Consider the following 15,683-nt stretch of genomic DNA (forward strand, 5'->3'; position numbering starts at 1 on the left):
TCATAAATGGACTAAACACCTGGTGAGCAGGCCTTTTGAAAAAAAATATGCATTGATTTCGCTGTCATTCAGATTCATTAAAATGGTGATATTGACAGCTAGAAAAATGTAAGGGAGAATTTAGTTTATGTAGCTGGTTCTCTTTGTATTCCAGCTTTGGGAAGCATGTAATTCACCTAAAGTAGTATCAGGGTTTATCTTGAATCCAGAGACCAATGTGCTCTGAAATAGCTCAGTCTCATGCCCTCAAATTTGAAACCATTTTCTCCATCTTTAATTTTCAGCATGCATCATTTTTGTGTTTGGATTAAAAGAGGCCATTGGCTGTTCATCACCATACATTTAGGTTGTATGCTTAATGATCTAAACTTAGAGTACTTCTCATTGAATAGCCAGCTCTATAAGGCTACCTTGGAAAATTACTGCTTTGATTTGAGGCCACTTTACCTAAGATACCAGGGATCTAACCAGCAAGCATCTTCATGCTTGAGCCTTTCAAGCTTTTATATAGAACTCAGTTTATACTTGCCATTGCTGCAGTCTCATGGTTTAAAATGCCAGGGGTATAGAGCTAGCAAATGGGATGCTTATTCACATGGGGAAGGGAGGATTGTCCCTCAGGCTCGATTCATCAGTCAGTGACTCTCGTCTGACTAGACGGTGTTCTGTAAGGAGCATTGCTTGAGGTCATGTAGAGTTGGAAGGAGTAAACAGGCAACTGCTTTAGGGGTCAAAAAGGTTTACTTCTAACTTGTTTGCCTAAATCTCCACTCACAAGCCATTATTCCTGCCTTCTAATTTCTGAACGTTTCTAGCAGCTGACAAGAAAGAAGGATTTGCACTGTAAGACTGTTCAAAAGAAGATTGGCTGATGCTCTAGTTAGAGCTATGAACAGGTGAGTGTAACTGACAGAAATTGCATGTAGGGAAATCAAAGTGCTCTCATATATATATTCACACTACTTTAATAAAGAAACTTTGCAGCTGGATGCACATGGAAGTCCTTCCAACAGACCTCATCACAACACCAGCTACCTGCCCCCACAATATCTCCTCTATACATACAGTGTAAATACAGATGTTTAAAATACATTTCAAAGATCAGTTATAGCTAGCTAAATAACCCTTGTTTTTCTGCTGAAACTTATCCTTCAATTAAGTATTTTTTGAGATGAAAAAGGTTATATTGACAAAGAAACTACTTCCTTGTTATTATCTTTGTTTATACATCTTTTGCATACTGTTAATGCAGAAATCAAGTAAAGTCTTTATTTTTATTAGTATCTCTCAATCTTTAATCATCCAAATACCTCACAAACTAATGACCTAAATATGGTTATAAAATTCTTGGGATAAAAGCTTTTCCCTGATCTGATGACTCCTTTTAATTACCTGCCAATAAACACATACTTATCAAGAATATATTGTTCTTCATCAGTCATCCTTTATATATAATGTTTATAGTCCACATTTTATTTCAAAGGATTTTACAAGCTACAAAGCATGTACAATAGTCATTTTCTTTATATGGTGCTCGGGGGCATTACACAACAAAGTACAAACAGCTTATCCTTCACCCCTACTGAAATGTAGTCACCTCTGAAGTAAAAGGTAGCAGCTTTTTAATAGCAAAAGGAAAACACTATTATCTAATTAAAGCTACAAGCTACATGGAGTTAGAAAGAATGTGGTTGTTCAAACTCAAGTCTTACTTATGACTTATGATTAATTTTTCTGCTCTCCCTCCCCCCCTTCACTTTACATGCCAGGAAAGGAAAATGCCTTAATGTATGACCTGCTCTTTACTTAGACCTTTTAGTTATCCTCTGCTGTTTTGTAGGACTTACAGAACTGTTTGAGCTTGATCCCTCTATGTTATCCGTGAAAGAATCCAACAGTTGCCGCTTCATCTGAAGGATTTCTGTGGGGAAAAGGGGTTCTTTTAAACTAATTCCTCAGGCTGCTCACAGCCTGGACTTTCCCCTTTAGATGTCCTCCGTGGCTCCCTAACACTTTTGGGACTCTTTGAGCTGCCTGAGCTGTCTTCCTTTCCTGATGGTGGCATTTTCTCTTCAAAGAACAGTTTCTGCTGCCCCTCTATTCTGTGCAGGGAAAAAATGCCTTTGAAATCAACATGGTTCTGCAGACAAGTAGTAAGCATTTAGAAACATCTATCTACTTCTCATTTGTTTAAAATTTGTTAAATCCTATAGCAGTTAAACAGGGATGAAGTGATTTTCTTTTAATGTTACTTCCTTCTGATAGTCTCTGCAATGAAGCTGCACCAGTTTCAAAGGTTTCACACTCCCTGCGTAGAATAGAGCTGTAGTAGCAATAGCCCTTTGAAAAGGAAATGGCAAATGGCACCAGCAGGACAGGCAAACAGCTTAAGTCAAGTTCATGCAGCCCCAGAAGTGCTTGGAAGCAGAAGATGACGTGAAAGGAGGCAGAGGAAAGAGAGTCCAAGCTTGGAAAACATCTGTTGAAAGAATTAATTGAACAAGTCACCCCACCCTAAACAAAGCATAGCAGTTGAAAGCAGAGGATAGCAGCTGCACAGAAAGTAGCTATAGAAGGTTCTTACACTTGTGCAAATACTGTGAGACCTATTATTTCAAACAAAATTACAAGAAAAACCCGTGTTCAGACAGGAATTCTCCCCTTTCAAAGAAACTATTAGGTAGACATTTGGTTTGGTTTTTATAAGCATTTATTATATTTAATACGACCTCTCTGTTATTAGTTCCAGGATGACCATGTTTATTAGCATGACTCTTTCTAAGGAAGGGGCTTTCATGATTTTTAAGCTCCTACTGCTGCACTACTTTCTGCTACACAATTGTTCTGAAAATGCCACCTATACTTGTCAAAAAAATACAACAAGACATTGCCAGCACAAAAATATTTGAACTCTCTTCCCTTCCATAAGCCTACTGGATTTATCAGTACTGCCTGTTAGGAACAATTGGGAATATCACAACTAGGCAAACTATGGCTGGACAATACCTGTGAGAGAGCAACTTGGAGCAGAATGAAATCATTCCAGGGAGCATCCCACTGTTTAAACAATAGGGACACTCATTTACCACTGCTTGCATCCACAGTCTAACCCTGCTCAGTTCACCAGCACAGGCATGTTCAGATGTCCTCCAAACAATGCTCATCCCCTTACCAACCTCCACGAAGTAGCAAAGAGAGTGGTCAGTAACCTGTGCAGCCAGGAAGTCCTGAGTCTCTGAGCATACAGGAATGCCCAGGCACAAGAAACATACAAGTAGAAGAAAAGGCTTCTGTGCTTTTGACAGTATTTGATTGTCTGAAGATCATCCTTTCATATAGGATAGATACAGCCTTTGATTTAAAACTAGACAAACGTGTTAGTGGTTTGTGAAATGGACATGAGAATTTTGTTAACTCTGTGTAGCTTAGTTGTTGAACTAATGAAAGGTTCACTAGATCAGGATATCTGATTATTTCATTTTATTCTTTTCAAAACTACCATGGAAGGATTCATGTCCATCTAGAATATTTTTAAAGAGCATTGAAAGTGGTGGCCTCTGCAGTTAATTTAAAAATTGTGATAAGTAGTTCAGTAATCATAAATTATTCTATCACTTCAATATGGCTCAGGAAATTGTGAGGAAAAAGTTGTACAATTGACAAATAATTTTATCTTCAATAGAATCCTTATTTTTGCATTTTTTTATGCATGAAATGGCAGAAAACACAGTTCTTATTCCTGAAACTCATGTCAGTTTGTATAAAGTCTAGGCAATGTTGATTGATATAATTTTTATGCTTGGTGATAGGGAATAAAAATAACATTTAGGAGGGGGGTTTGTGTTTGGTTTATTTCCTTTTTTGTGTACCTATTTCAAGAAATAGCTGAGTTTAAAAACCACAGCAAACAGGCAAGCACTTAAGGATGCATGTGGGAATTAGGCACAGATTTCTCTCTGTTGTTAATAGAAACTGTGCATCTAACACTTGTTCACTGTAGTGGAAATAGACTTGAGCCTTAATCTAAAGTGCATTGTGAGAAACTACTTTATTTTTTTCATTGGAGACTATTGTGAATGGTGTAGCTGTAGTGGACAAAGCAAGTCCAAGGCAAGTGAACTAAACTGAAAGATCACCATTGAATCAGGGTCTATTGGACCACGGACCATAGGCAGAAACAGATGCTCTTTAACCTTTCATCATATTAATAATTTAACACTGCTGATCTCTCATAAAGGATTGAAATGTATTAGTTTTTCCTTTGAGACTACATTTATCTCTTTCTTTTCTTCTCCTACCTTAAATTCTGTTTTATGCAGCCTTTCACTAGAGAATTTATACAGAATAAGCAAAACTACTGTGAATAAATGGATATGACTTTTTACTTTGGTTTTGGGTAAACTTCTGTACTGACTGTGCAGGATGCCAGTCTGTGTAGTGTCTTGAACTATTCCTGTGTTCTCCTGGTCACCAAAAAGCAAGAAGTGATTCCTAATTCCAAGTTCCTTCAGGTTCTCAGCTTGTTTCTTAAGTGTTCATTTTGTCTATATCTTAAAATAAATTTAAAAAGAAGTTACCAATCTCTTCTCTTAAATATTTGTTGTGCTCTCCAATTCACATAGAAAATTCATATCCAAAATAAAAATTATTTTATGAGCATATTCAAGGAGGTTAAAGGTGGTGGACTGCCTCTCCTTCAATTTCCTGTTGTGACCTAACCCCAGTAGAGAGCTATCCCTACAGTCACTCTTCCCCAGTGTGATGAGGGAGACAATTGGAAGGCCACAAGCAGAAAAGTTGTGGATTGAGATAAAAGCAGCTTAATAGATGAAGCAAACCTGTACACAGAAGCAAAGCAAAACCAGGAATTCATTAACTACTTCCCATTAGTGGGAAAATGTTTAGCCTTTTTTTGAGAATTGGGATCATCATATGCAATGGTCACTTAGGAAGAGAGAGGTCATAACTGACAACATCCCCCTTTATCTTCTTTCCTTCAGGTATTATTGTTACATTGAATGGTGTCAGGGGGAAAGAGTTAAAACCAGAAGATTTGGCAAGGAGAAGGGAATGGTTTGGTTCAAAGTGGTCTTGCAGCTGGTCATGCTAAAAAGGTTAGTGTGGGAAAGCCCCATTTATCATGTGTAGTTTTGCTCATCCTCTGCCTGTTTTGAGAAGTAGAATTCCTCACAGACATGCCCAAAGCCTTTTGTTACAGAGAGGCAGGCAGGGAGCTCCTCACCCTGTTGCTGGCCAGGAAGGACTGAAGAAATGGAGACTGTGTCCCCATGTCTCTGTGCCACCCGGTGTTGTAAGTGAGGGAATGAAATAAATCTACTCTTTGCATTTCTGCTGTGGCTTCATGGTTGTCTTGGTTACTTGTATGTGTAGGTTCACACAGATGGGATCCCATATAGTATGGGACAGCTCTTTGGTCAGTTGGGCTCAGCTGTGCCCCCTAAATCCTTGGGCAGCCTCAGCCTGCTTGCTGTCAGGGCAGCATGAAAAACAGAGAAGTACTGCTCTGGATTAGCTGAAACAACCCTGTGTTATCAAAGAATCACACAGAATCACTAGGTTGGAAGAGACCACCAAGATCATCGAGTCCAACCTATGCCCCAACATCTCAACTAAACCACGGCACCGAGTGCCACATCCTATCTTTTTAAACACATGGTGACTCCACCACCTCCCTGGGGAGACAATTCCAGTACTTTATCAGTCTTTCCCTAAAAACCTTTTCCTAATATCCAACCTATCCACTATTTTGGTCACTAAACTAAACTAAAACCATGCCATATTGGCTGCCATAAAGAAAACTAACTCTATCCCAGTCAAAATGCGCACAAAGACTCACCTCATATTTACCTGGATGTCACATAATGAACTAATGGATGACAAGGAAAGAAATCTTTATTTTTATTTTTTTTTAACTTATTATTTTTAGAAGAAGAATTAACTCAAAGTTAGAAAATCTTGAACAATGCCAAAGTTTCAGGTAATGCATCAGAGTTTCTACCAGGAATGCAAACATACAATGCAGGAAGTCGTTAGAGTGACATAAAGTAAATACAGTACATTATTAAGTAAAACTGTGGGTCAAGGCAAGATGCTGAGAAGACAGCAGACAATTAGGAATAAAATCAATCAGCAACTTACAAGTGAAGGATAAAAGTCTGGAGGGATAAAATTGAAAGGAAAAAGAATATGTTAACATAATGAAAAGTGTGAAATTAGAACAAAATTGAAACGTAGCAGAAAAAAAAGTGTTTCAGACCTCAAGTTTGAAGAAAATTTCTTGAGTAACATTAAAAAGTCTTGTGGAGTTTCAGTGTATGAAAGTTCATCTCTGGAAGTTTTGGTGATGTAGATTAGAAAGCACGGAATTTTCCTGGAATTACCTGATGCAGATTTTCTAGGAAGAAGTCTATTAAGGGAAAAATGAGAAGATTAAAACTACTTAAATCCTTGCTGAGTTCTCATACAAAATATAGTCAATTATTCAAGACAATATATCAAGTCATTCTGATTTTTTGCTGTCATAAATGGACTTAGGGCTTTTTATGTGAATGGATAAAGCATTTCCCCTTTAGAATTTAAATTACAATGGTTTCTGAAAGCTAATGAAAATAAATTACACTATTCTGGTGCATGCACAAAATGATGACACAAAATACTATTGCCAAAGAATGAACAAACATCATGGAAACAAAAAAGTTTCCTTGTAGGCATGAAATTTGACATATTGATCAATTAGAAAACAAAATTAGGTTAAAAAGATCTCATTCTTCTCTCACACTTTTCAGCATTCCTTTGATGTAGCTGGAATTTATTCCATCATAATCTGTTGTCAGAGGAAACTTAAATCTAAAGAATGAACACTGTATTATTGTATCTTGTAACTTTGATTACGCTCTCGTGGAGAATAATTTTGTAAACATGTTTTATTGGCTTTAAAATTTGTGAAAGCTCTGTTAACATATTCTTTTGGAAAACAAGAGTAGGCATGTCTTTGCACGTCTAGGCATTCTCTGATTATATAAACGGCAAAATCTGGAATGATTAACAGTTGTAAAATACTAATTAATTTCAGTGAACAAAATATTTAAATCACAGCTTAGTTTTTGTAGAACAAACTTCTTGTGTTTTTGTCACTCCATTGGGAACGGCGAGAAGAACGACACAGACTTTCTTGTGAGTTGAACAGGAGAGTTCTTTCTCTTTTCTCTTCAGGTTTATTACTTCAGATCTTCTTTTATAGATTGATATGTGAAAGCACAGAAAATTAAAACTCTTATTGGTTAGTGAACTAACACATCACCATCATTGGTCAGTGGGGTTCACCACCCCTCGACCTTCTCTTGCACGAAAACAAGAAACTAACAAACAGCACCTGCAAGGCTGTTTTCTATCTCTGAGGATTGTTTTAATTCCTCCTTATGATTTCCCAGGCCACTTTCTCAGGCAAGACTGAGGAAGTTATGTGGCCTGCTATTCCACAGTCACTGTGCTCCCTGCTTCATAGTTAGCATCCATGTGCATTTCTCAGCTACACTGGAAAAATATTATGAAATAGTTGTTTTATTGAATTAATTCTTTTAATTTCATTGAAAGCTGATAAAATATTAGTAAATGTAGTTTGACACATTGGACAAGGTACAACCCTGAGAGCCTGCTTGATGAGGACAGCATGCTATTCTTGGTTGCTATTGGTTGGTAACTCATGTTTTGCAATTGACTGTTTGCAGTTCAGAGCTGCTCATTACTAACGTAGAATGACCAAAATTTTATTTATAATTAACCACCTCCTTTTTCTGAATCAAAACATACTGTCCAACTCAACATTAAACCTGAGAGTTTTTAATTAATGAATTGGGGTGTATCGTACTTATTTATGCATCAGTAGAGCTTTAAAATATTAACAAAATACCAGCTATCCACTTTGACTTGTCAGAAGCAGCTGAATATCTACTTTGAAGAGTTGTGTACAAAATATAGACTGATGCCTGGAGGGAATAATGATTTCTTAAATTCAGAATGAACTATCCAATAGATAGAAGCCAATACGAAAGGCAAAATAACAACACTGCCAGCAAATGAGGCAGCAGGTATCTGTAGCTCAATAACTGAACTAATGGAGGGTAATTTGGCACGTTCTCAAGATCTACTCTGTTTGCAGTTATTTTCTATCTATAATATGTTAATTATCATGTTTAGAATATTTAGACCAAATTTAAAAATTATTTGGACCATGCCTGTAAATAATTGCACTGAGTCGGTAGACTGGCATCAATCAAAACAGAAATAAGTTCCACATGAATTACACAAAAGGATGCAAGAAAGCCTTGTGATCCTTAAAATCTTCCTTTGTAAAATATTGTTCTGTCTCTTTCAATTACTAGAATTAATTTGCTCTCTATTGTTCTACTTATTAAAGATACTTTAGATTTTGGGTCTTGCACATGCAGCTTTTGCATTACATATTAAAGTGCTTTTATCTCAACCTACAAATTCTTTTCAGTTTTACACTTCTGATTCTTTCTACCCTTTCAACAGAGGGAGTGAACAAGTGTCTGGTTGCCTGCAGGGGTTAAACAGCGACAGTCCTTTTTGGTGCCTCTTCTTGGGGTCCAAAGAGTTTGATATAATGACAGCATCTACCTATATTCTTAGTGTTTATTAAAGTTCATAACTTTAATATGATGTTTATGGGGGTTTTATGACCAAATCAGGGAAGATTCAATGCAAAAATTGCACAGAGAAACAGAAAAGATAACAGGATTATTAAAGCTTTCTTTACCTGTGGAAGTTCCGTGCCCTATATTAAACATTTGCACTCTGCCATTGATGTGAAAAAATTCACTTTATATCTTTTTACATTTTTAAGTGAATTCTTCAATAATGAATTTTCTTGAAAAGTCTGATTTTAATTATCTTTCCATTAAAACAAAATTTTGTCTCTCTAATATTCTAAATATGATAGATTTATGTGCTGACTTACATTTACATATAATTATGGGATGCAATATTATAAATGTTAGAGTAAAATAAGTATATTCAAGTCTTATATAGATATTCAATCGTAAACTTTAGAGAAGAAAAGTTTCACACTAAAGGATGAATTAAATTGTTACTAACAGAGACATGTTCAGTTAGCATTCATAACTGTGTGAATAAGTTGTCACTTTCCTGTCCTGTATGGACAATATAAATATTGTTACACTTATAAGTGGAAACAATATATGAGTGTTTTGGTCTTATCTACTTTGATCAAATTTCATCAAGACATCAACAGAGGTGCTCTCTTTTCTGATATTTCTAAAATGAGCACCATGAAATTTAATTCTGTCTGCTTGTCCTGGTTTCAATCATGGAGGGAGTGAATTTTTTGCACTGTCTCTGAGGGGGCAGAGCATGTGAGGTGTGTCCAGGAGTGGAGCCTGGAGCCATGTGGGCGTGTCTAGGTTGTTATTCCATGACACATTGCATCATTGTTGAGGGGCAGAAGGAAGGAAGGGATTCTCACTTATGGGAGGCTGCATGGCTTGCAGATGAGGTGTGACCAGAGAGTTTGGACACCACTTTGTTCATTGTCTCAGGGATGCACCGTGTTAGCTGGTCAGGGTTGGCTGGTGAGCAATTTATAGGTAAAACACCCTCTCTTTGGTACACTGTTGTTATTAATATTGTTGCAGTACGGCTGCAGTCACTGTTCATTTTTTTATCTGATTGCTGTTTCCAGTATTTTTTTTAAATATCAGCCTGCAATCTCTGCCCTTTGTCTCTCTCACAGGAGGGGTGGGGAGACGGGAGTGGGCCATTCTTAAACCATGACACATGTCTCTTCTAGGCTTGTTCTTCCCATTTATCTCTATCACTTTAACCTTGACATGAACCTATGCTATGGCCGCAGCTCCAGGATCTGAAAATCCTTCACAATGCAGCTCTCTTTGTCTCTGCAAAGTTCTGCTCTCTGTCTGGACTGACACTCCCAACACAACACCTATCCTGGTAGGGAGCCCTCCTTTGCTAAAGGCCCTTCACCATCTTTGCTGCCCTCCTTTGGATGCTATCTAAGAGCTTAGTACCTTTCCTACTTTTGTGGAACCCAAAACTGCCCCCAGCACTCGAGCTGAGGCTTCCCCAGCTCAGAGCAGAGCAGGACAATCCCCTCCCTTGCCCAGCTGGCCATGCTGTGCCTGATGTACCCCAGGACAGGGTTGGCCCTCCTGGGTAACAGGGATCTACTGACTCAGATTCATCTGGTGCAGCTCTGCTTTCCAGCATCTCATTCCCCAGTATATCCAGGGCTGCCCCATCCCAGGTGTAGATTCTGGCACTTTCCCTTGTTGAACTTCATAAGGTTGGTGATTTTACCTCTGGGGCCAGAACTCCCTCCACAGCTGCAAGCATCTGGAATAATCTTCAATATTTATGCCTCTCTGCACACTACATGTTTAAAGTGTCAGCTGAGACCATATCCTTTCCTCCTTACCTTAATTCCTCTTTGTCATTGGTATTTGTTTCTTCTCAACTCTGTACTTTTAATTAAACCTGTAAAATAGTTGTATAATTTCTTTAAATACTCTACACAAAACTGTTATATTTATGCATTGGTAATTTACACTGCACACATTTTATAAGCCTATTCCTTTACCATTCATGAGAATACCTACTGTTTATTTAATAACTACCATATTATATAATACATATGTTATCTATAAGCTACAGAAGTCTTAAAAGCCACACAACCACACACTAATTTAGCATATAAAACTTTAAGTTTTTTTAAGAGTGATTTCACAGAACATGTGTAATAACGAAGCCACATGCTTTTTCAATTTGCCAGTTATTGTTGTTTATTTGTTGTTTTCAAACTTTGAAAGCTGTATTTGATACTGAGAGAAAATGTAGGTTTTGGTGACAAGAGGAAACTGATGGCTATTTTTTGGTGCCATTTTGTTTTCCTCTTATGGAAAACTAGCAGGAAATACATCTAAGTAAACAATGTGGATGTCACTGCATGTAAAGTCAATTCTTTGCTTGTAGGGAATGACCAGCTTGGTTTAAGCACAAGCAGATGTTTCTATCTGACCATCTGGCCTCTATTTGCTTATCCAAATTCTTATGCTCCCTCTTTTACACAAGGGGAGGAAAGGTGGTAATGATTTTTGTTGTTGTTGATAGTGGTAAGAAATCATAATTGTGTTATTTCTTTGTAGCAATAAAGAGAAGACATGGAAAAAAATATTGGGATTAAAATGGGAATATTTTAAGTGAAGTATGAGAAGAGAATTTCTCCATATAGTAAATCAGCATTTTTGAAAGTTTTGATCTGAAATGCCATTAACTTGTCTCCTGTCTGTTCTGCACAAAACCTTTCCCTCAAAACCTAGGTGCATCTGACCCATAGGGAGAGCATGACCAGGTCTTCAGTTAGGAATAAGCTTTGAATCCATGATCTGCAAAGGAATATGTTTTATTCTTCTTTGACCAGTTCTCATAAACTCTATAATATTTTAATTTTTTCAGTAACCATGCTTTTTATTTTGAATAAGCTTGACAAATGTGAAATATTAAGGCCAAGAAGGAAAAGTTATGGTAAGCTCAAACCTGCTTGATTTGACTTAAAAACTCTAGGACATTTTGTTGTACTTAAATTTTGAGTGATTCTGCAAAGCTATTAATGATTGCAATTTGAGCTCATGTTAAAAAATTAATGTTCATATCAACAGGTCCTTACAATTACTTTTGTGAAATGCAGAAGTTTCAAGAACTTAACATCTTTCCTCACTCTTTACATCGCAGACTAAGCAAATGAAGGTCTGTTTTTTCAATCATGCCAACTGAGTAGGATTGAATACTGTACAGAGACCAGACTCAAGCCATTCAAACCCATCCCAACCTTTTCAGACACTAATCACATACAAATTCATTGATAAATGGAGTTAATATATCATAACCTAATTTTTGTGTTTTGAGATCCAAATACTTCTTCCTCCCTTCTACAAGTTGAAATAAAATGATCTTTTTGCTGGAGACACCTTTGTGGCAGGAAGTGTCAGTGAAGCAAACCTATGGCTTTCTTGTAGCCCTGTGATTGAAATTGAGCCAAGTAGCTACTTTCACTGCAGTTAGAAATCTCTTCCCTTTTGTTTCATAACAAGGTTGGTCTATTTTTTTCTTACTACAAGTGTATTTTCAAAATTGTGCTGGCCATCTGTTTTCATGTGAATGTTAAAATTTTCACCTTTCTAGACATGAAGCTCAGCAGCCAGTCATACAAATTCCCTTAGCAAGAAAACACCTGAAACTCTTTTTGTTTTCTGCATTTACTGCAGCACAGTAAGGCTTGCACTATTTCCATGAGTTGTATTGCACACTTTGTGCTTAATTTTGTTTAATCCACTGTGAGACACAAAATATTAACAGTGTCAGTTGGAAGACTCAGACTGAAAGTTAGGTTGTTTGCTACAGTAGGAAAGCAAATTTGTGTTCTCCATTATATCGTTGCGAATCAAGACTAACTGTATTGACTTCAGTGGGGAAGGAGGTTGACAGACTTATTTCTACTTCTGCAAAATGATCCATACGCCTCTAATGATACAACAGCACAGTTAATTGTTTGACTGAGAGGATGATGGCTGAGAACAGCAATAGTTTCTTTCAAGGTTAGAGTTACACATGAATTTTATGTATGCTTCAAATGAGTGATCCTACATAATTTAAATGGCTAAAACATCTGGTCTGATTTTTTTTGGTTTTGGGTTGTGGTTTTTTTGTCTCTTTTTCTCTTTTTTGTCTGTATTAAACAGGATTTAACCAATGAGAAGTTATTTTAGGATCTCTGTTTGGCACAAGCCACGCACTCTTTTTCCCATTTATATATTCTTGTCTGGACAGAAAGAGAAGAATCTTTTTATTAAGCCAGACTTCTAATTATCTGTCATCATTTTTGTATTTAAATACATCATATGCGTTAGGGAAGGCTTTTCTGAAGTGAGAAAAAAGTTTCGTAGAGATCAGAAGGATTGAAACACAAAGAAATTAAAGTCAGAATTATTATTTTCAAAGGTCCAACATCAAGCATCAGCTATCTGATTCTTTCACAATATTTGGGCTTTTTTTGGCTAGCTCTCCATCTGCACATTTAATTCTGATGTAATCAGGGGGTTCAGCTCATCCACAGAATTAAATATATATTTTAAATTAAGTGCCTAACGAAAAGACAAAACATTATTACCTACAAAAGCACTCATTTGAGTAACCTGCCAGCTGTCACCCAAAGACTTTTTGGCACAGCAGGCTGTAGAACTTGTTGTTTCACAACAACCCAGTTCCTCAGGGCAATATTTAGCCAAACTAGTTTGGAGGATAAATTCAATATTTTCATTACCCACCTCTTCTATATGCATCACCCATTTTCTGCAACATATTTAAAAAAATATCTTGGACAAACACAGTTTCTGTATAAATTCAAATGTATTAATGTTACCTTTTAAATTAATCAGGCAGCATTTTAATGAGAAAAATATTGTATGATTATAAAAGCAAAGACAGGATTGTATTGCTGGTACGAGCAGCATTAATTATATAATTTCCTAATATACTGGATCACGTAACCTATATCACTATTTATACATACATATCTTATAGTTTATTGTGAACTCATGGCTCACACAGTCACCCACCAGACCTTCACACTTGAATTAGAAGACCAGAAGTGTTACCTGCTCTGCCTCAGAAAAGGAGGTGACATCCTGGGGTTTTGGGCACTGTGTTTTGCTAATATTTGTTGATATTTTTTTCACATCGTAGCTTCTTATCTTTTGTTATTTTCATCCTTACTTGTTCTTAATACCTTAGCTCTAGTTGTTGCAAAGTAATTTAGTTCTCCTTCAATGAGGCATGACTATTTCAAATTATTTTGTTTTCTCTTCACATTGGTATTATCAGCATTGACACTTGAATGTTAGATTTCTACCAATAATATTTTACAAATAATAACTTGATGGTGAAACTGCCAGTATAAAAACACTATGAGTAGTGGACTTATCAATGGCAATACATATTCAGTAAAGGATTTTTAAAAGTTATTTCCTTTTTCTTTCACAAGCATGTGAGGTCCCTGTCCTCTGGGAAAAGTACCTCTTTAGCAAGACACAAGCTACCTGTACCTCCCAGAGAGGGACACAGCATTCTGTACCCCCATTCAACAGAAGTTTTGTTAGAGGTGTCTGAGACAAAACACAGTAAAGTCAATGAAAAGTTTTGGACTGACATTAGATATCTTTTGACCAAGCCTTCACAAAACATGCTTTTATATAGCCATTTTTTCTTCTTAAATCTACTTGTTCCCTGATCACCTTTAAGGTGATGTACCATTAGTTTTGACTGGGTGTTTACTGGCCCTCACTTGCCAGTACTGACCAAGCACAGAACTAAATCAATCTTTGTCAGGTCTGTAATTGAGCACTTCCCTAATTTATGAGACAGCTTTTCCATTAACAACAAAATCCTGAGAATTAAATAAAAACAGACCTTCACAAGTGCTGCTGCATTGGTGAATAAAATAAAAACATTGATAAATGTACACCCCTTTTCCCAGGCTGACTTTGAAAAATTCTGTGTCACAGACCTTGGTCATATTCTGACAACAATTAGGAACACTAAAATAAATAGTTGGCAATTCATTTTTATGACAGCCTATGCAAAGCTGGACTTTTTTTCCGAATAATACAGCAGTCTGTGACCATGAATTATGTTATTACAGTGTGTCTGCTAGTTTGTATGTGTCTTATGCCCCCTTCACAGCAAGATTTTTTGTTTCAAATCTCATTCAACTGAGGCTTGATGAAATCTTACACAGACGGATGAAAATATATCCTTAAGTTTTGCTGGAGTAGTTTCCATTGTTGAACTAAATCACTTACTCAAAACTCAGTCTGAACATTTTTCCTTCAGTCTTTCTAATGAAGCTTTGAATGTCTCATCAATTAAGACACTTAAACTAGACCAGATAAATCACTAAAAAATGCAAGAGCCATGACAGGGGAATGGATTGATAACCTCATAGATATTTTCCACATTCAAGGGCTGCATCCTTGCAACTTACATGTGAATAGCTCATTGGTGAAAACTGTACTGTTTTCATCAATCTTTAATCAAGATTTATATTGTATGATTTTGTAAGTTAAAAAATAATATTTAGTTGTTTCATTAAATTTTTTATAGTACTTGTCTTCTATTTCCTAAATGTGTTTGGATGTGGAAAAGTCATCTCATTACAGAACCTGTTGACACAAAACTTTCAACATCTCTTTGAAGTGAAAATGATGTTTTGAAGGTACTTACTTTAAAGAAATACAAATACTGACTATTTGAGATTTATTATGCTTGATAACTCTGCATACTTTAAATTTTCTTTTTCATGTATGCAAATAAACACACATACACTTTCTAGAATACTGGTAAAATATAAACTGTGGACTACTTAAAGCCTTATCTAAGTAAAGAATTTATCCAAAGGCTTTGGATAAATCAGCTTTAATGTTAACACAGTCTCCTAATCAGATTGAATGTAATTTTATGAAGCATCATGGAATTGAGAAAGAAAAAGAATATATCATACACGTTGTACACTTAGGAAAAATACGAGTTTGGTGTATAAATTTTCTTTGTCC

Source organism: Parus major, chromosome 2 (assembly GCF_001522545.3).
Source record: "Parus major isolate Abel chromosome 2, Parus_major1.1, whole genome shotgun sequence".
Lineage (NCBI taxonomy): Eukaryota > Metazoa > Chordata > Aves > Passeriformes > Paridae > Parus > Parus major.